At 47.0% G+C, this 17,500-nt stretch overlaps 44 non-coding genes and 14 pseudogenes across 44 annotated transcripts; all 58 read left to right on the top strand.

Annotated features, from left to right (window-relative positions):
• The first annotated feature begins 44 nt into the window (after window positions 1–44).
• On the top strand, window positions 45–163 carry LOC138549081 (5S ribosomal RNA). The gene has a single exon (XR_011292867.1). It is a non-coding gene; the product is annotated as a 5S ribosomal RNA (ribosomal RNA).
• A 106-nt stretch (window positions 164–269) lies between these two features.
• Window positions 270–388, top strand: LOC138542419 (5S ribosomal RNA). The gene has a single exon (XR_011290401.1). It is a non-coding gene; the product is annotated as a 5S ribosomal RNA (ribosomal RNA).
• A 106-nt stretch (window positions 389–494) lies between these two features.
• Window positions 495–613, top strand: LOC138537198 (5S ribosomal RNA). Its single transcript, XR_011285342.1, has one exon. It is a non-coding gene; the product is annotated as a 5S ribosomal RNA (ribosomal RNA).
• A 105-nt stretch (window positions 614–718) lies between these two features.
• Window positions 719–827, top strand: LOC138543581 (5S ribosomal RNA; annotated as a pseudogene).
• A 464-nt stretch (window positions 828–1,291) lies between these two features.
• On the top strand, window positions 1,292–1,410 carry LOC138537528 (5S ribosomal RNA). Its single transcript, XR_011285661.1, has one exon. It is a non-coding gene; the product is annotated as a 5S ribosomal RNA (ribosomal RNA).
• Window positions 1,411–1,516: 106 nt separating this feature from the next.
• LOC138550994 (5S ribosomal RNA) lies at window positions 1,517–1,635 on the top strand. The gene has a single exon (XR_011294734.1). It is a non-coding gene; the product is annotated as a 5S ribosomal RNA (ribosomal RNA).
• A 106-nt stretch (window positions 1,636–1,741) lies between these two features.
• Window positions 1,742–1,860, top strand: LOC138548491 (5S ribosomal RNA). The gene has a single exon (XR_011292291.1). It is a non-coding gene; the product is annotated as a 5S ribosomal RNA (ribosomal RNA).
• Window positions 1,861–1,965: 105 nt separating this feature from the next.
• LOC138543582 (5S ribosomal RNA) lies at window positions 1,966–2,074 on the top strand (annotated as a pseudogene).
• A 464-nt stretch (window positions 2,075–2,538) lies between these two features.
• Window positions 2,539–2,657, top strand: LOC138538761 (5S ribosomal RNA). The gene has a single exon (XR_011286850.1). It is a non-coding gene; the product is annotated as a 5S ribosomal RNA (ribosomal RNA).
• Window positions 2,658–2,763: 106 nt separating this feature from the next.
• LOC138539998 (5S ribosomal RNA) lies at window positions 2,764–2,882 on the top strand. The gene has a single exon (XR_011288057.1). It is a non-coding gene; the product is annotated as a 5S ribosomal RNA (ribosomal RNA).
• A 106-nt stretch (window positions 2,883–2,988) lies between these two features.
• On the top strand, window positions 2,989–3,107 carry LOC138550329 (5S ribosomal RNA). Its single transcript, XR_011294084.1, has one exon. It is a non-coding gene; the product is annotated as a 5S ribosomal RNA (ribosomal RNA).
• A 106-nt stretch (window positions 3,108–3,213) lies between these two features.
• LOC138548028 (5S ribosomal RNA) lies at window positions 3,214–3,332 on the top strand. Its single transcript, XR_011291846.1, has one exon. It is a non-coding gene; the product is annotated as a 5S ribosomal RNA (ribosomal RNA).
• A 106-nt stretch (window positions 3,333–3,438) lies between these two features.
• LOC138546483 (5S ribosomal RNA) lies at window positions 3,439–3,547 on the top strand (annotated as a pseudogene).
• A 463-nt stretch (window positions 3,548–4,010) lies between these two features.
• LOC138541128 (5S ribosomal RNA) lies at window positions 4,011–4,129 on the top strand. The gene has a single exon (XR_011289143.1). It is a non-coding gene; the product is annotated as a 5S ribosomal RNA (ribosomal RNA).
• Window positions 4,130–4,235: 106 nt separating this feature from the next.
• Window positions 4,236–4,354, top strand: LOC138542431 (5S ribosomal RNA). The gene has a single exon (XR_011290412.1). It is a non-coding gene; the product is annotated as a 5S ribosomal RNA (ribosomal RNA).
• A 106-nt stretch (window positions 4,355–4,460) lies between these two features.
• LOC138549986 (5S ribosomal RNA) lies at window positions 4,461–4,579 on the top strand. Its single transcript, XR_011293754.1, has one exon. It is a non-coding gene; the product is annotated as a 5S ribosomal RNA (ribosomal RNA).
• Window positions 4,580–4,684: 105 nt separating this feature from the next.
• LOC138545455 (5S ribosomal RNA) lies at window positions 4,685–4,793 on the top strand (annotated as a pseudogene).
• A 464-nt stretch (window positions 4,794–5,257) lies between these two features.
• On the top strand, window positions 5,258–5,376 carry LOC138538762 (5S ribosomal RNA). Its single transcript, XR_011286851.1, has one exon. It is a non-coding gene; the product is annotated as a 5S ribosomal RNA (ribosomal RNA).
• A 106-nt stretch (window positions 5,377–5,482) lies between these two features.
• On the top strand, window positions 5,483–5,601 carry LOC138539999 (5S ribosomal RNA). Its single transcript, XR_011288058.1, has one exon. It is a non-coding gene; the product is annotated as a 5S ribosomal RNA (ribosomal RNA).
• Window positions 5,602–5,707: 106 nt separating this feature from the next.
• LOC138550330 (5S ribosomal RNA) lies at window positions 5,708–5,826 on the top strand. The gene has a single exon (XR_011294085.1). It is a non-coding gene; the product is annotated as a 5S ribosomal RNA (ribosomal RNA).
• Window positions 5,827–5,932: 106 nt separating this feature from the next.
• On the top strand, window positions 5,933–6,051 carry LOC138548029 (5S ribosomal RNA). Its single transcript, XR_011291847.1, has one exon. It is a non-coding gene; the product is annotated as a 5S ribosomal RNA (ribosomal RNA).
• A 106-nt stretch (window positions 6,052–6,157) lies between these two features.
• Window positions 6,158–6,266, top strand: LOC138546484 (5S ribosomal RNA; annotated as a pseudogene).
• Window positions 6,267–6,729: 463 nt separating this feature from the next.
• On the top strand, window positions 6,730–6,848 carry LOC138549082 (5S ribosomal RNA). Its single transcript, XR_011292868.1, has one exon. It is a non-coding gene; the product is annotated as a 5S ribosomal RNA (ribosomal RNA).
• A 106-nt stretch (window positions 6,849–6,954) lies between these two features.
• Window positions 6,955–7,073, top strand: LOC138542443 (5S ribosomal RNA). Its single transcript, XR_011290424.1, has one exon. It is a non-coding gene; the product is annotated as a 5S ribosomal RNA (ribosomal RNA).
• Window positions 7,074–7,179: 106 nt separating this feature from the next.
• Window positions 7,180–7,298, top strand: LOC138537200 (5S ribosomal RNA). The gene has a single exon (XR_011285343.1). It is a non-coding gene; the product is annotated as a 5S ribosomal RNA (ribosomal RNA).
• Window positions 7,299–7,403: 105 nt separating this feature from the next.
• On the top strand, window positions 7,404–7,512 carry LOC138544770 (5S ribosomal RNA; annotated as a pseudogene).
• A 464-nt stretch (window positions 7,513–7,976) lies between these two features.
• Window positions 7,977–8,095, top strand: LOC138538763 (5S ribosomal RNA). The gene has a single exon (XR_011286852.1). It is a non-coding gene; the product is annotated as a 5S ribosomal RNA (ribosomal RNA).
• A 106-nt stretch (window positions 8,096–8,201) lies between these two features.
• On the top strand, window positions 8,202–8,320 carry LOC138540000 (5S ribosomal RNA). Its single transcript, XR_011288059.1, has one exon. It is a non-coding gene; the product is annotated as a 5S ribosomal RNA (ribosomal RNA).
• Window positions 8,321–8,426: 106 nt separating this feature from the next.
• LOC138550331 (5S ribosomal RNA) lies at window positions 8,427–8,545 on the top strand. The gene has a single exon (XR_011294086.1). It is a non-coding gene; the product is annotated as a 5S ribosomal RNA (ribosomal RNA).
• Window positions 8,546–8,651: 106 nt separating this feature from the next.
• On the top strand, window positions 8,652–8,770 carry LOC138548031 (5S ribosomal RNA). Its single transcript, XR_011291849.1, has one exon. It is a non-coding gene; the product is annotated as a 5S ribosomal RNA (ribosomal RNA).
• A 106-nt stretch (window positions 8,771–8,876) lies between these two features.
• Window positions 8,877–8,985, top strand: LOC138546485 (5S ribosomal RNA; annotated as a pseudogene).
• Window positions 8,986–9,448: 463 nt separating this feature from the next.
• LOC138549083 (5S ribosomal RNA) lies at window positions 9,449–9,567 on the top strand. Its single transcript, XR_011292869.1, has one exon. It is a non-coding gene; the product is annotated as a 5S ribosomal RNA (ribosomal RNA).
• A 106-nt stretch (window positions 9,568–9,673) lies between these two features.
• LOC138540001 (5S ribosomal RNA) lies at window positions 9,674–9,792 on the top strand. Its single transcript, XR_011288060.1, has one exon. It is a non-coding gene; the product is annotated as a 5S ribosomal RNA (ribosomal RNA).
• A 106-nt stretch (window positions 9,793–9,898) lies between these two features.
• Window positions 9,899–10,017, top strand: LOC138550332 (5S ribosomal RNA). Its single transcript, XR_011294087.1, has one exon. It is a non-coding gene; the product is annotated as a 5S ribosomal RNA (ribosomal RNA).
• A 106-nt stretch (window positions 10,018–10,123) lies between these two features.
• On the top strand, window positions 10,124–10,242 carry LOC138537476 (5S ribosomal RNA). The gene has a single exon (XR_011285609.1). It is a non-coding gene; the product is annotated as a 5S ribosomal RNA (ribosomal RNA).
• Window positions 10,243–10,348: 106 nt separating this feature from the next.
• On the top strand, window positions 10,349–10,457 carry LOC138546486 (5S ribosomal RNA; annotated as a pseudogene).
• A 463-nt stretch (window positions 10,458–10,920) lies between these two features.
• Window positions 10,921–11,039, top strand: LOC138549084 (5S ribosomal RNA). Its single transcript, XR_011292870.1, has one exon. It is a non-coding gene; the product is annotated as a 5S ribosomal RNA (ribosomal RNA).
• A 106-nt stretch (window positions 11,040–11,145) lies between these two features.
• LOC138542454 (5S ribosomal RNA) lies at window positions 11,146–11,264 on the top strand. Its single transcript, XR_011290435.1, has one exon. It is a non-coding gene; the product is annotated as a 5S ribosomal RNA (ribosomal RNA).
• A 106-nt stretch (window positions 11,265–11,370) lies between these two features.
• Window positions 11,371–11,489, top strand: LOC138550333 (5S ribosomal RNA). The gene has a single exon (XR_011294088.1). It is a non-coding gene; the product is annotated as a 5S ribosomal RNA (ribosomal RNA).
• A 106-nt stretch (window positions 11,490–11,595) lies between these two features.
• LOC138548032 (5S ribosomal RNA) lies at window positions 11,596–11,714 on the top strand. The gene has a single exon (XR_011291850.1). It is a non-coding gene; the product is annotated as a 5S ribosomal RNA (ribosomal RNA).
• Window positions 11,715–11,820: 106 nt separating this feature from the next.
• On the top strand, window positions 11,821–11,929 carry LOC138546487 (5S ribosomal RNA; annotated as a pseudogene).
• A 463-nt stretch (window positions 11,930–12,392) lies between these two features.
• Window positions 12,393–12,511, top strand: LOC138549085 (5S ribosomal RNA). Its single transcript, XR_011292871.1, has one exon. It is a non-coding gene; the product is annotated as a 5S ribosomal RNA (ribosomal RNA).
• Window positions 12,512–12,617: 106 nt separating this feature from the next.
• Window positions 12,618–12,736, top strand: LOC138550983 (5S ribosomal RNA). The gene has a single exon (XR_011294723.1). It is a non-coding gene; the product is annotated as a 5S ribosomal RNA (ribosomal RNA).
• A 106-nt stretch (window positions 12,737–12,842) lies between these two features.
• Window positions 12,843–12,961, top strand: LOC138549998 (5S ribosomal RNA). The gene has a single exon (XR_011293765.1). It is a non-coding gene; the product is annotated as a 5S ribosomal RNA (ribosomal RNA).
• A 105-nt stretch (window positions 12,962–13,066) lies between these two features.
• Window positions 13,067–13,175, top strand: LOC138543583 (5S ribosomal RNA; annotated as a pseudogene).
• Window positions 13,176–13,639: 464 nt separating this feature from the next.
• Window positions 13,640–13,759, top strand: LOC138542330 (5S ribosomal RNA). Its single transcript, XR_011290316.1, has one exon. It is a non-coding gene; the product is annotated as a 5S ribosomal RNA (ribosomal RNA).
• A 106-nt stretch (window positions 13,760–13,865) lies between these two features.
• On the top strand, window positions 13,866–13,984 carry LOC138541609 (5S ribosomal RNA). The gene has a single exon (XR_011289611.1). It is a non-coding gene; the product is annotated as a 5S ribosomal RNA (ribosomal RNA).
• Window positions 13,985–14,090: 106 nt separating this feature from the next.
• LOC138550010 (5S ribosomal RNA) lies at window positions 14,091–14,209 on the top strand. Its single transcript, XR_011293776.1, has one exon. It is a non-coding gene; the product is annotated as a 5S ribosomal RNA (ribosomal RNA).
• Window positions 14,210–14,314: 105 nt separating this feature from the next.
• LOC138543584 (5S ribosomal RNA) lies at window positions 14,315–14,423 on the top strand (annotated as a pseudogene).
• Window positions 14,424–14,887: 464 nt separating this feature from the next.
• On the top strand, window positions 14,888–15,006 carry LOC138538765 (5S ribosomal RNA). The gene has a single exon (XR_011286853.1). It is a non-coding gene; the product is annotated as a 5S ribosomal RNA (ribosomal RNA).
• A 106-nt stretch (window positions 15,007–15,112) lies between these two features.
• On the top strand, window positions 15,113–15,221 carry LOC138544306 (5S ribosomal RNA; annotated as a pseudogene).
• A 106-nt stretch (window positions 15,222–15,327) lies between these two features.
• Window positions 15,328–15,446, top strand: LOC138550335 (5S ribosomal RNA). Its single transcript, XR_011294090.1, has one exon. It is a non-coding gene; the product is annotated as a 5S ribosomal RNA (ribosomal RNA).
• Window positions 15,447–15,552: 106 nt separating this feature from the next.
• LOC138548033 (5S ribosomal RNA) lies at window positions 15,553–15,671 on the top strand. Its single transcript, XR_011291851.1, has one exon. It is a non-coding gene; the product is annotated as a 5S ribosomal RNA (ribosomal RNA).
• Window positions 15,672–15,777: 106 nt separating this feature from the next.
• On the top strand, window positions 15,778–15,886 carry LOC138546488 (5S ribosomal RNA; annotated as a pseudogene).
• A 453-nt stretch (window positions 15,887–16,339) lies between these two features.
• LOC138549086 (5S ribosomal RNA) lies at window positions 16,340–16,458 on the top strand. The gene has a single exon (XR_011292872.1). It is a non-coding gene; the product is annotated as a 5S ribosomal RNA (ribosomal RNA).
• A 106-nt stretch (window positions 16,459–16,564) lies between these two features.
• Window positions 16,565–16,683, top strand: LOC138542466 (5S ribosomal RNA). Its single transcript, XR_011290446.1, has one exon. It is a non-coding gene; the product is annotated as a 5S ribosomal RNA (ribosomal RNA).
• Window positions 16,684–16,789: 106 nt separating this feature from the next.
• Window positions 16,790–16,908, top strand: LOC138537201 (5S ribosomal RNA). Its single transcript, XR_011285344.1, has one exon. It is a non-coding gene; the product is annotated as a 5S ribosomal RNA (ribosomal RNA).
• A 105-nt stretch (window positions 16,909–17,013) lies between these two features.
• Window positions 17,014–17,122, top strand: LOC138544282 (5S ribosomal RNA; annotated as a pseudogene).
• The last annotated feature ends 378 nt before the right edge of the window (window positions 17,123–17,500 follow it).

Genomic DNA, 17,500 nt, shown 5'->3' on the forward strand with positions numbered 1-17,500 from the left:
ACTAAATGCAAATGCATAAGAGTAATATTCTTAGCATTCCTAGAGCCTACGGCCACACCACACTGAATGCACCCGATCTCGTCTGATCTCGGAAGTTAAGCAGTGTCAGGCCTAGTTAGTACCTGGATGGGAGACCGCCTGGGAATACCAGGTGCTGTAGGCTTTTTTGTGCTCCAAGTTCAGGAAGTGAGCCCTTTCTCAATTGCCTTTTAAAACTGCAAGGTCTAGCCGACTAGATGCTTAAAAGTACAACACTCACTAGGCCCAGAGCCTACGGCCACACCACACTGAATGCGCCTGATCTCGTCTGATCTCAGAAGCTAAGCAGTGTCGGGCCTAGTTAGTACCTGGATGGGAGACCGCCTGGGAATACCAGGTGCTGTAGGCTTTTTTGTACTCCAAGTTCAGGAAGTGAGCCATTTCTCAATTGCCTTTCAAAACTGCAAGGTCTAGCCGACTAGATGCTTAAAAGTACAAAACTCACTAGGCCCAGAGCCTACGGCCACACCACACTGAATGCGCCCGATCTCGTCTGATCTCGGAAACTAAGCAGTGTCGGGCCTAGTTAGTACCTGGATGGGAGACCACCTGGGAATACCAGGTGCTGTAGGCTTTTTTGTGCTCCAAGTTCAGGAAGTGAGCCATTTCACAATTGCCTTTCAAAACTGCAAGGTCTAGCCGACTAGATGCTTAAAAGTACAAACTCACTAGGCCCAGAGCCTACGGCCACACCACACTGAATGCGCCCGATCTCGGAAGCTAAGCAGGGTCGGGCCTAGTTAGTACCTGGATGGGAGACTGCCTGGGAATACCAGGTGCTGTAGGCTTTTTTTGTGCTCCATGATTAGTAATTGCGCAACTTCTCAATTATTTTTCAAATTTGGTATGTTTCCAAAATAATTGTATCCCGTTTTATAGCGGAAATGTTGGACAACATCATGAGGGCTGGAGCTACCTTTTTACATAGAATTAGCATACAGGTAGTGTGTTCATGGGTAATAAATCAACTTTCACATGTAATGCAGTACAGAGAATATTGAGTCCTTCAAGAGGCATGAAAGAAAACCATTATTGTGTTGATTGTTCTCTCCACCTCCCTGCAACAGACACAGGATGGATGAATTAAAGTTATCCTACCAGACATAGGAGTCCTGAATGGGCCCACCAGTCTTATATATCTCGCCTGATCGAGCCTGATCGAGCGATGAGCGTGGTATCATGTTGCAAGTGGCTGCATGGCTTAGCTTACTAAATGCAAATGCATAAGAGTAATATTCTTAGCATTCCTAGAGCCTACGGCCACACCACACTGAATGCACCCGATCTCGTCTGATCTCGGAAGTTAAGCAGTGTCAGGCCTAGTTAGTACCTGGATGGGAGACTGCCTGGGAATACCAGGTGCTGTAGGCTTTTTTGTGCTCCAAGTTCAGGAAGTGAGCCCTTTCTCAATTGCCTTTTAAAACTGCAAGGTCTAGCCGACTAGATGCTTAAAAGTACAACACTCACTAGGCCCAGAACCTACGGCCACACCACACTGAATGCGCCTGATCTCGTCTGATCTCAGAAGCTAAGCAGTGTCGGGCCTAGTTAGTACCTGGATGGGAGACCGCCTGGGAATACCAGGTGCTGTAGGCTTTTTTGTACTCCAAGTTCAGGAAGTGAGCCATTTCTCAATTGCCTTTCAAAACTGCAAGGTCTAGCCGACTAGATGCTTAAAAGTACAAAACTCACTAGGCCCAGAGCCTACGGCCACACCACACTGAATGCGCCCGATCTCTTCTGATCTCGGAAGCTAAGCAGTGTCGGGCCTAGTTAGTACCTGGATGGGAGACCACCTGGGAATACCAGGTGCTGTAGGCTTTTTTGTGCTCCAAGTTCAGGAAGTGAGCCATTTCACAATTGCCTTTCAAAACTGCAAGGTCTAGCCGACTAGATGCTTAAAAGTACAAACTCACTAGGCCCAGAGCCTACGGCCACACCACACTGAATGCGCCCGATCTCGGAAGCTAAGCAGGGTCGGGCCTAGTTAGTACCTGGATGGGAGACTGCCTGGGAATACCAGGTGCTGTAGGCTTTTTTTGTGCTCCATGATTAGTAATTGCGCAACTTCTCAATTATTTTTCAAATTTGGTATGTTTCCAAAATAATTGTATCCCGTTTTATAGCGGAAATGTTGGACAACATCATGAGGGCTGGAGCTACCTTTTTACATAGAATTAGCATACAGGTAGTGTGTTCATGGGTAATAAATCAACTTTCACATGTAATGCAGTACAGAGAATATTGAGTCCTTCAAGAGGCATGAAAGAAAACCATTATTGTGTTGATTGTTCTCTCCACCTCCCTGCAACAGACACAGGATGGATGAATTAAAGTTATCCTACCAGACATAGGAGTCCTGAATGGGCCCACCAGTCTTATATATCTCGCCTGATCGAGCCTGATCGAGCGATGAGCGTGGTATCATGTTGCAAGTGGCTGCATGGCTTAGCTTACTAAATGCAAATGCATAAGAGTAATATTCTTAGCATTCCTAGAGCCTACGGCCACACCACACTGAATGCACCCGATCTCGACTGATCTCGGAAGTTAAGCAGTGTCAGGCCTAGTTAGTACCTGGATGGGAGACCGCCTGGGAATACCAGGTGCTGTAGGCTTTTTTGTGCTCCAAGTTCAGGAAGTGAGCCCTTTCTCAATTGCCTTTTAAAACTGCAAGGTCTAGCCGACTAGATGCTTAAAAGTACAAAACTCACTAGGCCCAGAGCCTACGGCCACACCACACTGAATGTGCCTGATCTCGTCTGATCTCAGAAGCTAAGCAGTGTCGGGCCTAGTTAGTACCTGGATGGAAGACCGCCTGGGAATACCAGGTGCTGTAGGCTTTTTTGTACTCCAAGTTCAGGAAGTGAGCCATTTCTCAATTGCCTTTCAAAACTGCAAGGTCTAGCCGACTAGATGCTTAAAAGTACAAAACTCACAAGAACCAGAGCCTACGGCCACACCACACTGAATGCGCCCGATCTCGTCTGATCTCGGAAGCTAAGCAGTGTCGGGCCTCGTTAGTACCTGGATGGGAGACCGCCTGGGAATACCAGGTGCTGTAGGCTTTTTTGTGCTCCAAGTTCAGGAAGTGAGCCATTTCTCAATTGCCTTTCAAAACTGCAAGGTCTAGCTGACTAGATGCTTAAAAGTACAAAACTCACTAGGCCCAGAGCCTACGGCCACACCACACTGATTGCGCCCGATCTCGTCTGATCTCGGAAGCTAAGCAGTGTCGGGCCTAGTTAGTACCTGGATGGGAGACCACCTGGGAATACCAGGTGCTGTAGGCTTTTTTGTGCTCCAAGTTCAGGAAGTGAGCCATTTCACAATTGCCTTTCAAAACTGCAAGGTCTAGCCGACTAGATGCTTAAAAGTACAAAACTCACTAGGCCCAGAGCCTACGGCCACACCACACTGAATGTGCCCGATCTCGGAAGCTAAGCAGGGTCAGGCCTAGTTAGTACCTGGATGGGAGACTGCCTGGGAATACCAGGTGCTGTAGGCTTTTTTGTGCTCCATGATTAGTAATTGCGCAACTTCTCAATTATTTTTAAAATTTGGTATGTTTCCAAAATAATTGTATCCCGTTTTATAGCGGAAATGTTGGACAACATCATGAGGGCTGGAGCTACCTTTTTACATAGAATTAGCATACAGGTAGTGTGTTCATGGGTAATAAATCGACTTTCACATGTAATGCAGTACAGAGAATATTGAGTCCTTCAAGAGGCATGAAAGAAAACCATTATTGTGTTGATTGTTCTCTCCACCTCCCTGCAACAGACACAGGATGGATGAATTAAAGTTATCCTACCAGACATAGGAGTCCTGAATGGGCCCACCAGTCTTATATATCTCGCCTGATCGAGCCTGATCGAGCGATGAGCGTGGTATCATGTTGCAAGTGGCTGCATGGCTTAGCTCACTAAATGCAAATGCATAAGAGTAATATTCTTAGCATTCCTAGAGCCTACGGCCACACCACACTGAATGCACCCAATCTCGTCTGATCTCGGAAGTTAAGCAGTGTCAGGCCTAGTTAGTACCTGGATGGGAGACCGCCTGGGAATACCAGGTGCTGTAGGCTTTTTTGTGCTCCAAGTTCAGGAAGTGAGCCCTTTCTCAATTGCCTTTTAAAACTGCAAGGTCTAGCCGACTAGATGCTTAAAAGTACAACACTCACTAGGCCCAGAGCCTACGGCCACACCACACTGAATGCGCCTGATCTCGTCTGATCTCAGAAGCTAAGCAGTGTCGGGCCTAGTTAGTACCTGGATGGGAGACCGCCTGGGAATACCAGGTGCTGTAGGCTTTTTTGTACTCCAAGTTCAGGAAGTGAGCCATTTCTCAATTGCCTTTCAAAACTGCAAGGTCTAGCCGACTAGATGCTTAAAAGTACAAAACTCACTAGGCCCAGAGCCTACGGCCACACCACACTGAATGCGCCCGATCTCGTCTGATCTCGGAAGCTAAGCAGTGTCGGGCCTAGTTAGTACCTGGATGGGAGACCACCTGGGAATACCAGGTGCTGTAGGCTTTTTTGTGCTCCAAGTTCAGGAAGTGAGCCATTTCACAATTGCCTTTCAAAACTGCAAGGTCTAGCCGACTAGATGCTTAAAAGTACAAACTCACTAGGCCCAGAGCCTACGGCCACACCACACTGAATGCGCCCGATCTCGGAAGCTAAGCAGGGTCGGGCCTAGTTAGTACCTGGATGGGAGACTGCCTGGGAATACCAAGTGCTGTAGGCTTTTTTTGTGCTCCATGATTAGTAATTGCGCAACTTCTCAATTATTTTTCAAATTTGGTATGTTTCCAAAATAATTGTATCCCGTTTTATAGCGGAAATGTTGGACAACATCATGAGGGCTGGAGCTACCTTTTTACATAGAATTAGCATACAGGTAGTGTGTTCATGGGTAATAAATCAACTTTCACATGTAATGCAGTACAGAGAATATTGAGTCCTTCAAGAGGCATGAAAGAAAACCATTATTGTGTTGATTGTTCTCTCCACCTCCCTGCAACAGACACAGGATGGATGAATTAAAGTTATCCTACCAGACATAGGAGTCCTGAATGGGCCCACCAGTCTTATATATCTCGCCTGATCGAGCCTGATCGAGCGATGAGCGTGGTATCATGTTGCAAGTGGCTGCATGGCTTAGCTTACTAAATGCAAATGCATAAGAGTAATATTCTTAGCATTCCTAGAGCCTACGGCCACACCACACTGAATGCACCCGATCTCGACTGATCTCGGAAGTTAAGCAGTGTCAGGCCTAGTTAGTACCTGGATGGGAGACCGCCTGGGAATACCAGGTGCTGTAGGCTTTTTTGTGCTCCAAGTTCAGGAAGTGAGCCCTTTCTCAATTGCCTTTTAAAACTGCAAGGTCTAGCCGACTAGATGCTTAAAAGTACAAAACTCACTAGGCCCAGAGCCTACGGCCACACCACACTGAATGTGCCTGATCTCGTCTGATCTCAGAAGCTAAGCAGTGTCGGGCCTAGTTAGTACCTGGATGGAAGACCGCCTGGGAATACCAGGTGCTGTAGGCTTTTTTGTACTCCAAGTTCAGGAAGTGAGCCATTTCTCAATTGCCTTTCAAAACTGCAAGGTCTAGCCGACTAGATGCTTAAAAGTACAAAACTCACAAGAACCAGAGCCTACGGCCACACCACACTGAATGCGCCCGATCTCGTCTGATCTCGGAAGCTAAGCAGTGTCGGGCCTCGTTAGTACCTGGATGGGAGACCGCCTGGGAATACCAGGTGCTGTAGGCTTTTTTGTGCTCCAAGTTCAGGAAGTGAGCCATTTCTCAATTGCCTTTCAAAACTGCAAGGTCTAGCTGACTAGATGCTTAAAAGTACAAAACTCACTAGGCCCAGAGCCTACGGCCACACCACACTGATTGCGCCCGATCTCGTCTGATCTCGGAAGCTAAGCAGTGTCGGGCCTAGTTAGTACCTGGATGGGAGACCACCTGGGAATACCAGGTGCTGTAGGCTTTTTTGTGCTCCAAGTTCAGGAAGTGAGCCATTTCACAATTGCCTTTCAAAACTGCAAGGTCTAGCCGACTAGATGCTTAAAAGTACAAAACTCACTAGGCCCAGAGCCTACGGCCACACCACACTGAATGTGCCCGATCTCGGAAGCTAAGCAGGGTCAGGCCTAGTTAGTACCTGGATGGGAGACTGCCTGGGAATACCAGGTGCTGTAGGCTTTTTTGTGCTCCATGATTAGTAATTGCGCAACTTCTCAATTATTTTTCAAATTTGGTATGTTTCCAAAATAATTGTATCCCGTTTTATAGCGGAAATGTTGGACAACATCATGAGGGCTGGAGTTACCTTTTTACATAGAATTAGCATACAGGTAGTGTGTTCATGGGTAATAAATCGACTTTCACATGTAATGCAGTACAGAGAATATTGAGTCCTTCAAGAGGCATGAAAGAAAACCATTATTGTGTTGATTGTTCTCTCCACCTCCCTGCAACAGACACAGGATGGATGAATTAAAGTTATCCTACCAGACATAGGAGTCCTGAATGGGCCCACCAGTCTTATATATCTCGCCTGATCGAGCCTGATCGAGCGATGAGCGTGGTATCATGTTGCAAGTGGCTGCATGGCTTAGCTTACTAAATGCAAATGCATAAGAGTAATATTCTTAGCATTCCTAGAGCCTACGGCCACACCACACTGAATGCACCCGATCTCGTCTGATCTCGGAAGTTAAGCAGTGTCAGGCCTAGTTAGTACCTGGATGGGAGACCGCCTGGGAATACCAGGTGCTGTAGGCTTTTTTGTGCTCCAAGTTCAGGAAGTGAGCCCTTTCTCAATTGCCTTTTAAAACTGCAAGGTCTAGCCGACTAGATGCTTAAAAGTACAACACTCACTAGGCCCAGAGCCTACGGCCACACCACACTGAATGCGCCTGATCTCGTCTGATCTCAGAAGCTAAGCAGTGTCGGGCCTAGTTAGTACCTGGATGGGAGACCGCCTGGGAATACCAGGTGCTGTAGGCTTTTTTGTACTCCAAGTTCAGGAAGTGAGCCATTTCTCAATTGCCTTTCAAAACTGCAAGGTCTAGCCGACTAGATGCTTAAAAGTACAAAACTCACTAGGCCCAGAGCCTACGGCCACACCACACTGAATGCGCCCGATCTCGTCTGATCTCGGAAACTAAGCAGTGTCGGGCCTAGTTAGTACCTGGATGGGAGACCACCTGGGAATACCAGGTGCTGTAGGCTTTTTTGTGCTCCAAGTTCAGGAAGTGAGCCATTTCACAATTGCCTTTCAAAACTGCAAGGTCTAGCCGACTAGATGCTTAAAAGTACAAACTCACTAGGCCCAGAGCCTACGGCCACACCACACTGAATGCGCCCGATCTCGGAAGCTAAGCATGGTCGGGCCTAGTTAGTACCTGGATGGGAGACTGCCTGGGAATACCAGGTGCTGTAGGCTTTTTTTGTGCTCCATGATTAGTAATTGCGCAACTTCTCAATTATTTTTCAAATTTGGTATGTTTCCAAAATAATTGTATCCCGTTTTATAGCGGAAATGTTGGACAACATCATGAGGGCTGGAGCTACCTTTTTACATAGAATTAGCATACAGGTAGTGTGTTCATGGGTAATAAATCAACTTTCACATGTAATGCAGTACAGAGAATATTGAGTCCTTCAAGAGGCATGAAAGAAAACCATTATTGTGTTGATTGTTCTCTCCACCTCCCTGCAACAGACACAGGATGGATGAATTAAAGTTATCCTACCAGACATAGGAGTCCTGAATGGGCCCACCAGTCTTATATATCTCGCCTGATCGAGCCTGATCGAGCGATGAGCGTGGTATCATGTTGCAAGTGGCTGCATGGCTTAGCTTACTAAATGCAAATGCATAAGAGTAATATTCTTAGCATACCTAGAGCCTACGGCCACACCACACTGAATGCACCCGATCTCGACTGATCTCGGAAGTTAAGCAGTGTCAGGCCTAGTTAGTACCTGGATGGGAGACCGCCTGGGAATACCAGGTGCTGTAGGCTTTTTTGTGCTCCAAGTTCAGGAAGTGAGCCCTTTCTCAATTGCCTTTTAAAACTGCAAGGTCTAGCCGACTAGATGCTTAAAAGTACAAAACTCACTAGGCCCAGAGCCTACGGCCACACCACACTGAATGTGCCTGATCTCGTCTGATCTCAGAAGCTAAGCAGTGTCGGGCCTAGTTAGTACCTGGATGGAAGACCGCCTGGGAATACCAGGTGCTGTAGGCTTTTTTGTACTCCAAGTTCAGGAAGTGAGCCATTTCTCAATTGCCTTTCAAAACTGCAAGGTCTAGCCGACTAGATGCTTAAAAGTACAAAACTCACAAGAACCAGAGCCTACGGCCACACCACACTGAATGCGCCCGATCTCGTCTGATCTCGGAAGCTAAGCAGTGTCGGGCCTCGTTAGTACCTGGATGGGAGACCGCCTGGGAATACCAGGTGCTGTAGGCTTTTTTGTGCTCCAAGTTCAGGAAGTGAGCCATTTCTCAATTGCCTTTCAAAACTGCAAGGTCTAGCTGACTAGATGCTTAAAAGTACAAAACTCACTAGGCCCAGAGCCTACGGCCACACCACACTGATTGCGCCCGATCTCGTCTGATCTCGGAAGCTAAGCAGTGTCGGGCCTAGTTAGTACCTGGATGGGAGACCACCTGGGAATACCAGGTGCTGTAGGCTTTTTTGTGCTCCAAGTTCAGGAAGTGAGCCATTTCACAATTGCCTTTCAAAACTGCAAGGTCTAGCCGACTAGATGCTTAAAAGTACAAAACTCACTAGGCCCAGAGCCTACGGCCACACCACACTGAATGTGCCCGATCTCGGAAGCTAAGCAGGGTCAGGCCTAGTTAGTACCTGGATGGGAGACTGCCTGGGAATACCAGGTGCTGTAGGCTTTTTTGTGCTCCATGATTAGTAATTGCGCAACTTCTCAATTATTTTTCAAATTTGGTATGTTTCCAAAATAATTGTATCCCGTTTTATAGCGGAAATGTTGGACAACATCATGAGGGCTGGAGCTACCTTTTTACATAGAATTAGCATACAGGTAGTGTGTTCATGGGTAATAAATCGACTTTCACATGTAATGCAGTACAGAGAATATTGAGTCCTTCAAGAGGCATGAAAGAAAACCATTATTGTGTTGATTGTTCTCTCCACCTCCCTGCAACAGACACAGGATGGATGAATTAAAGTTATCCTACCAGACATAGGAGTCCTGAATGGGCCCACCAGTCTTATATATCTCGCCTGATCGAGCCTGATCGAGCGATGAGCGTGGTATCATGTTGCAAGTGGCTGCATGGCTTAGCTTACTAAATGCAAATGCATAAGAGTAATATTCTTAGCATTCCTAGAGCCTACGGCCACACCACACTGAATGCACCCGATCTCGTCTGATCTCGGAAGTTAAGCAGTGTCAGGCCTAGTTAGTACCTGGATGGGAGACCGCCTGGGAATACCAGGTGCTGTAGGCTTTTTTGTGCTCCAAGTTCAGGAAGTGAGCCCTTTCTCAATTGCCTTTTAAAACTGCAAGGTCTAGCCGACTAGATGCTTAAAAGTACAACACTCACTAGGCCCAGAGCCTACGGCCACACCACACTGAATGTGCCTGATCTCGTCTGATCTCAGAAGCTAAGCAGTGTCGGGCCTAGTTAGTACCTGGATGGAAGACCGCCTGGGAATACCAGGTGCTGTAGGCTTTTTTGTACTCCAAGTTCAGGAAGTGAGCCATTTCTCAATTGCCTTTCAAAACTGCAAGGTCTAGCCGACTAGATGCTTAAAAGTACAAAACTCACAAGAACCAGAGCCTACGGCCACACCACACTGAATGCGCCCGATCTCGTCTGATCTCGGAAGCTAAGCAGTGTCGGGCCTCGTTAGTACCTGGATGGGAGACCGCCTGGGAATACCAGGTGCTGTAGGCTTTTTTGTGCTCCAAGTTCAGGAAGTGAGCCATTTCTCAATTGCCTTTCAAAACTGCAAGGTCTAGCTGACTAGATGCTTAAAAGTACAAAACTCACTAGGCCCAGAGCCTACGGCCACACCACACTGATTGCGCCCGATCTCGTCTGATCTCGGAAGCTAAGCAGTGTTGGGCCTAGTTAGTACCTGGATGGGAGACCACCTGGGAATACCAGGTGCTGTAGGCTTTTTTGTGCTCCAAGTTCAGGAAGTGAGCCATTTCACAATTGCCTTTCAAAACTGCAAGGTCTAGCCGACTAGATGCTTAAAAGTACAAAACTCACTAGGCCCAGAGCCTACGGCCACACCACACTGAATGTGCCCGATCTCGGAAGCTAAGCAGGGTCAGGCCTAGTTAGTACCTGGATGGGAGACTGCCTGGGAATACCAGGTGCTGTAGGCTTTTTTGTGCTCCATGATTAGTAATTGCGCAACTTCTCAATTATTTTTCAAATTTGGTATGTTTCCAAAATAATTGTATCCCGTTTTATAGCGGAAATGTTGGACAACATCATGAGGGCTGGAGCTACCTTTTTACATAGAATTAGCATACAGGTAGTGTGTTCATGGGTAATAAATCGACTTTCACATGTAATGCAGTACAGAGAATATTGAGTCCTTCAAGAGGCATGAAAGAAAACCATTATTGTGTTGATTGTTCTCTCCACCTCCCTGCAACAGACACAGGATGGATGAATTAAAGTTATCCTACCAGACATAGGAGTCCTGAATGGGCCCACCAGTCTTATATATCTCGCCTGATCGAGCCTGATCGAGCGATGAGCGTGGTATCATGTTGCAAGTGGCTGCATGGCTTAGCTTACTAAATGCAAATGCATAAGAGTAATATTCTTAGCATTCCTAGAGCCTACGGCCACACCACACTGAATGCACCCGATCTCGTCTGATCTCGGAAGTTAAGCAGTGTCAGGCCTAGTTAGTACCTGGATGGGAGACCGCCTGGGAATACCAGGTGCTGTAGGCTTTTTTGTGCTCCAAGTTCAGGAAGTGAGCCCTTTCTCAATTGCCTTTTAAAACTGCAAGGTCTAGCCGACTAGATGCTTAAAAGTACAACACTCACTAGGCCCAGAGCCTACGGCCACACCACACTGAATGCGCCTGATCTCGTCTGATCTCAGAAGCTAAGCAGTGTCGGGCCTAGTTAGTACCTGGATGGGAGACCGCCTGGGAATACCAGGTGCTGTAGGCTTTTTTGTACTCCAAGTTCAGGAAGTGAGCCATTTCTCAATTGCCTTTCAAAACTGCAAGGTCTAGCCGACTAGATGCTTAAAAGTACAAAACTCACTAGGCACAGAGCCTACGGCCACACCACACTGAATGCGCCCGATCTCGTCTGATCTCGGAAGCTAAGCAGTGTCGGGCCTCGTTAGTACCTGGATGGGAGACCGCCTGGGAATACCAGGTGCTGTAGGCTTTTTTGTGCTCCAAGTTCAGGAAGTGAGCCATTTCTCAATTGCCTTTCAAAACTGCAAGGTCTAGCTGACTAGATGCTTAAAAGTACAAAACTCACTAGGCCCAGAGCCTACGGCCACACCACACTGATTGCGCCCGATCTCGTCTGATCTCGGAAGCTAAGCAGTGTCGGGCCTAGTTAGTACCTGGATGGGAGACCACCTGGGAATACCAGGTGCTGTAGGCTTTTTTGTGCTCCAAGTTCAGGAAGTGAGCCATTTCACAATTGCCTTTCAAAACTGCAAGGTCTAGCCGACTAGATGCTTAAAAGTACAAAACTCACTAGGCCCAGAGCCTACGGCCACACCACACTGAATGTGCCCGATCTCGGAAGCTAAGCAGGGTCAGGCCTAGTTAGTACCTGGATGGGAGACTGCCTGGGAATACCAGGTGCTGTAGGCTTTTTTGTGCTCCATGATTAGTAATTGCGCAACTTCTCAATTATTTTTCAAATTTGGTATGTTTCCAAAATAATTGTATCCCGTTTTATAGCGGAAATGTTGGACAACATCATGAGGGCTGGAGTTACCTTTTTACATAGAATTAGCATACAGGTAGTGTGTTCATGGGTAATAAATCGACTTTCACATGTAATGCAGTACAGAGAATATTGAGTCCTTCAAGAGGCATGAAAGAAAACCATTATTGTGTTGATTGTTCTCTCCACCTCCCTGCAACAGACACAGGATGGATGAATTAAAGTTATCCTACCAGACATAGGAGTCCTGAATGGGCCCACCAGTCTTATATATCTCGCCTGATCGAGCCTGATCGAGCGATGAGCGTGGTATCATGTTGCAAGTGGCTGCATGGCTTAGCTTACTAAATGCAAATGCATAAGAGTAATATTCTTAGCATTCCTAGAGCCTACGGCCACACCACACTGAATGCACCCGATCTCGTCTGATCTCGGAAGTTAAGCAGTGTCAGGCCTAGTTAGTACCTGGATGGGAGACCGCCTGGGAATACCAGGTGCTGTAGGCTTTTTTGTGCTCCAAGTTCAGGAAGTGAGCCCTTTCTCAATTGCCTTTTAAAACTGCAAGGTCTAGCCGACTAGATGCTTAAAAGTACAACACTCACTAGTACCAGAGCCTACGGCCACACCACACTGAATGCGCCTGATCTCGTCTGATCTCAGAAGCTAAGCAGTGTCGGGCCTAGTTAGTACCTGTATGGGAGACCGCCTGGGAATACCAGGTGCTGTAGGCTTTTTTGTACTCCAAGTTCAGGAAGTGAGCCATTTCTCAATTGCCTTTCAAAACTGCAAGGTCTAGCCGACTAGATGCTTAAAAGTACAAAACTCACTAGGCCCAGAGCCTACGGCCACACCACACTGAATGCGCCCGATCTCGTCTGATCTCGGAAGCTAAGCAGTGTCGGGCCTAGTTAGTACCTGGATGGGAGACCACCTGGGAATACCAGGTGCTGTAGGCTTTTTTGTGCTCCAAGTTCAGGAAGTGAGCCATTTCACAATTGCCTTTCAAAACTGCAAGGTCTAGCCGACTAGATGCTTAAAAGTACAAACTCACTAGGCCCAGAGCCTACGGCCACACCACACTGAATGCGCCCGATCTCGGAAGCTAAGCAGGGTCGGGCCTAGTTAGTACCTGGATGGGAGACTGCCTGGGAATACCAGGTGCTGTAGGCTTTTTTTGTGCTCCATGATTAGTAATTGCGCAACTTCTCAATTATTTTTCAAATTTGGTATGTTTCCAAAATAATTGTATCCCGTTTTATAGCGGAAATGTTGGACAACATCATGAGGGCTGGAGCTACCTTTTTACATAGAATTAGCATACAGGTAGTGTGTTCATGGGTAATAAATCGACTTTCACATGTAATGCAGTACAGAGAATATTGAGTCCTTCAAGAGGCATGAAAGAAAACCATTATTGTGTTGATTGTTCTCTCCACCTCCCTGCAACAGACACAGGATGGATGAATTAAAGTTATCCTACCAGACATAGGAGTCCTGAATGGGCCCACCAGTCTTATATATCTCGCCTGATCGAGCCTGATCGAGCGATGAGCGTGGTATCATGTTGCAAGTGGCTGCATGGCTTAGCTTACTAAATGCAAATGCATAAGAGTAATATTCTTAGCATTCCTAGAGCCTACGGCCACACCACACTGAATGCACCCGATCTCGTCTGATCTCTGGAAGTTAAGCAGTGTCAGGCCTAGTTAGTACCTGGATGGGAGACCGCCTGGGAATACCAGGTGCTGTAGGCTTTTTTGTGCTCCAAGTTCAGGAAGTGAGCCCTTTCTCAATTGCCTTTTAAAACTGCAAGGTCTAGCCGACTAGATGCTTAAAAGTACAACACTCACTAGGCCCAGAGCCTACGGCCACACCACACTGAATGCGCCTGATGTCGTCTGATCTCAGAAGCTAAGCAGTGTCGGGCCTAGTTAGTACCTGGATGGGAGACCGCCTGGGAATACCAGGTGCTGTAGGCTTTTTTGTACTCCAAGTTCAGGAAGTGAGCCATTTCTCAATTGCCTTTCAAAACTGCAAGGTCTAGCCGACTAGATGCTTAAAAGTACAAAACTCACTAGGCCCAGAGCCTACGGCCACACCACACTGAATGCGCCCGATCTCGTCTGATCTCGGAAGCTAAGCAGTGTCGGGCCTAGTTAGTACCTGGATGGGAGACCACCTGGGAATACCAGGTGCTGTAGGCTTTTTTGTGCTCCAAGTTCAGGAAGTGAGCCATTTCACAATTGCCTTTCAAAACTGCAAGGTCTAGCCGACTAGATGCTTAAAAGTACAAACTCACTAGGCCCAGAGCCTACGGCCACACCACACTGAATGCGCCCGATCTCGGAAGCTAAGCAGGGTCGGGCCTAGTTAGTACCTGGATGGGAGACTGCCTGGGAATACCAGGTGCTGTAGGCTTTTTTTGTGCTCCATGATTAGTAATTGCGCAACTTCTCAATTATTTTTCAAATTTGGTATGTTTCCAAAATAATTGTATCCCGTTTTATAGCGGAAATGTTGGACAACATCATGAGGGCTGGAGCTACCTTTTTACATAGAATTAGCATACAGGTAGTGTGTTCATGGGTAATAAATCAACTTTCACATGTAATGCAGTACAGAGAATATTGAGTCCTTCAAGAGGCATGAAAGAAAACCATTATTGTGTTGATTGTTCTCTCCACCTCCCTGCAACAGACACAGGATGGATGAATTAAAGTTATCCTACCAGACATAGGAGTCCTGAATGGGCCCACCAGTCTTATATATCTCGCCTGATCGAGCCTGATCGAGCGATGAGCGTGGTATCATGTTGCAAGTGGCTGCATGGCTTAGCTTACTAAATGCAAATGCATAAGAGTAATATTCTTAGCATTCCTAGAGCCTACGGCCACACCACACTGAATGCACCCGATCTCGACTGATCTCGGAAGTTAAGCAGTGTCAGGCCTAGTTAGTACCTGGATGGGAGACCGCCTGGGAATACCAGGTGCTGTAGGCTTTTTTGTGCTCCAAGTTCAGGAAGTGAGCCCTTTCTCAATTGCCTTTTAAAACTGCAAGGTCTAGCCGACTAGATGCTTAAAAGTACAAAACTCACTAGGCCCAGAGCCTACGGCCACACCACACTGAATGTGTCTGATCTCAGAAGCTAAGCAGTGTCGGGCCTAGTTAGTACCTGGATGGAAGACCGCCTGGGAATACCAGGTGCTGTAGGCTTTTTTGTACTCCAAGTTCAGGAAGTGAGCCATTTCTCAATTGCCTTTCAAAACTGCAAGGTCTAGCCGACTAGATGCTTAAAAGTACAAAACTCACAAGAACCAGAGCCTACGGCCACACCACACTGAATGCGCCCGATCTCGTCTGATCTCGGAAGCTAAGCAGTGTCGGGCCTCGTTAGTACCTGGATGGGAGACCGCCTGGGAATACCAGGTGCTGTAGGCTTTTTTGTGCTCCAAGTTCAGGAAGTGAGCCATTTCTCAATTGCCTTTCAAAACTGCAAGGTCTAGCTGACTAGATGCTTAAAAGTACAAAACTCACTAGGCCCAGAGCCTACGGCCACACCACACTGATTGCGCCCGATCTCGTCTGATCTCGGAAGCTAAGCAGTGTCGGGCCTAGTTAGTACCTGGATGGGAGACCACCTGGGAATACCAGGTGCTGTAGGCTTTTTTGTGCTCCAAGTTCAGGAAGTGAGCCATTTCACAATTGCCTTTCAAAACTGCAAGGTCTAGCCGACTAGATGCTTAAAAGTACAAAACTCACTAGGCCCAGAGCCTACGGCCACACCACACTGAATGTGCCCGATCTCGGAAGCTAAGCAGGGTCAGGCCTAGTTAGTACCTGGATGGGAGACTGCCTGGGAATACCAGGTGCTGTAGGCTTTTTTGTGCTCCATGATTAGTAATTGCGCAACTTCTCAATTATTTTTCAAATTTGGTATGTTTCCAAAATAATTGTATCCCGTTTTATAGCGGAAATGTTGGACAACATCATGAGGGCTGGAGTTACCTTTTTACATAGAATTAGCATACAGGTAGTGTGTTCATGGGTAATAAATCGACTTTCACATGTAATGCAGTACAGAGAATATTGAGTCCTTCAAGAGGCATGAAAGAAAACCATTATTGTGTTGATTGTTCTCTCCACCTCCCTGCAACAGACACAGGATGGATGAATTAAAGTTATCCTACCAGACATAGGAGTCCTGAATGGGCCCACCAGTCTTATATATCTCGCCTGATCGAGCGATGAGCGTGGTATCATGTTGCAAGTGGCTGCATGGCTTAGCTTACTAAATGCAAATGCATAAGAGTAATATTCTTAGCATTCCTAGAGCCTACGGCCACACCACACTGAATGCACCCGATCTCGTCTGATCTCGGAAGTTAAGCAGTGTCAGGCCTAGTTAGTACCTGGATGGGAGACCGCCTGGGAATACCAGGTGCTGTAGGCTTTTTTGTGCTCCAAGTTCAGGAAGTGAGCCCTTTCTCAATTGCCTTTTAAAACTGCAAGGTCTAGCCGACTAGATGCTTAAAAGTACAACACTCACTAGGCCCAGAGCCTACGGCCACACCACACTGAATGCGCCTGATCTCGTCTGATCTCAGAAGCTAAGCAGTGTCGGGCCTAGTTAGTACCTGGATGGGAGACCGCCTGGGAATACCAGGTGCTGTAGGCTTTTTTGTACTCCAAGTTCAGGAAGTGAGCCATTTCTCAATTGCCTTTCAAAACTGCAAGGTCTAGCCGACTAGATGCTTAAAAGTACAAAACTCACTAGGCCCAGAGCCTACGGCCACACCACACTGAATGCGCCCGATCTCGTCTGATCTCGGAAACTAAGCAGTGTCGGGCCTAGTTAGTACCTGGATGGGAGACCACCTGGGAATACCAGGTGCTGTAGGCTTTTTTGTGCTCCAAGTTCAGGAAGTGAGCCATTTCACAATTTCCTTTCAAAACTGCAAGGTCTAGCCGACTAGATGCTTAAAAGTACAAACTCACTAGGCCCAGAGCCTACGGCCACACCACACTGAATGCACCCGATCTCGGAAGCTAAGCAGGGTCAGGCCTAGTTAGTACCTGGATGGGAGACTGCCTGGGAATACCAGGTGCTGTAGGCTTTTTTTGTGCTCCATGATTAGTAATTGCGCAACTTCTCAATTATTTTTCAAATTTGGTATGTTTCCAAAATAATTGTATCCCGTTTTATAGCGGAAATGTTGGACAACATCATGAGGGCTGGAGCTACCTTTTTACATAGAATTAGCATACAGGTAGTGTGTTCATGGGTAATAAATCAACTTTCACATGTAATGCAGTACAGAGAATATTGAGTCCTTCAAGAGGCATGAAAGAAAACCATTATTGTGTGGATTGTTCTCTCCACCTCCCTGCAACAGACACAGGATGGATGAATTAAAGTTATCCTACCAGACATAGGAGTCCTGAATGGGCCCACCAGTCTTATATATCTCGCCTGATCGAGCCTGATCGAGCGA

Source organism: Ambystoma mexicanum, unplaced genomic scaffold (assembly GCF_040938575.1).
Source record: "Ambystoma mexicanum isolate Mex_15411 unplaced genomic scaffold, UKY_AmexF1_1 Mex_scaf10, whole genome shotgun sequence".
Lineage (NCBI taxonomy): Eukaryota > Metazoa > Chordata > Amphibia > Caudata > Ambystomatidae > Ambystoma > Ambystoma mexicanum.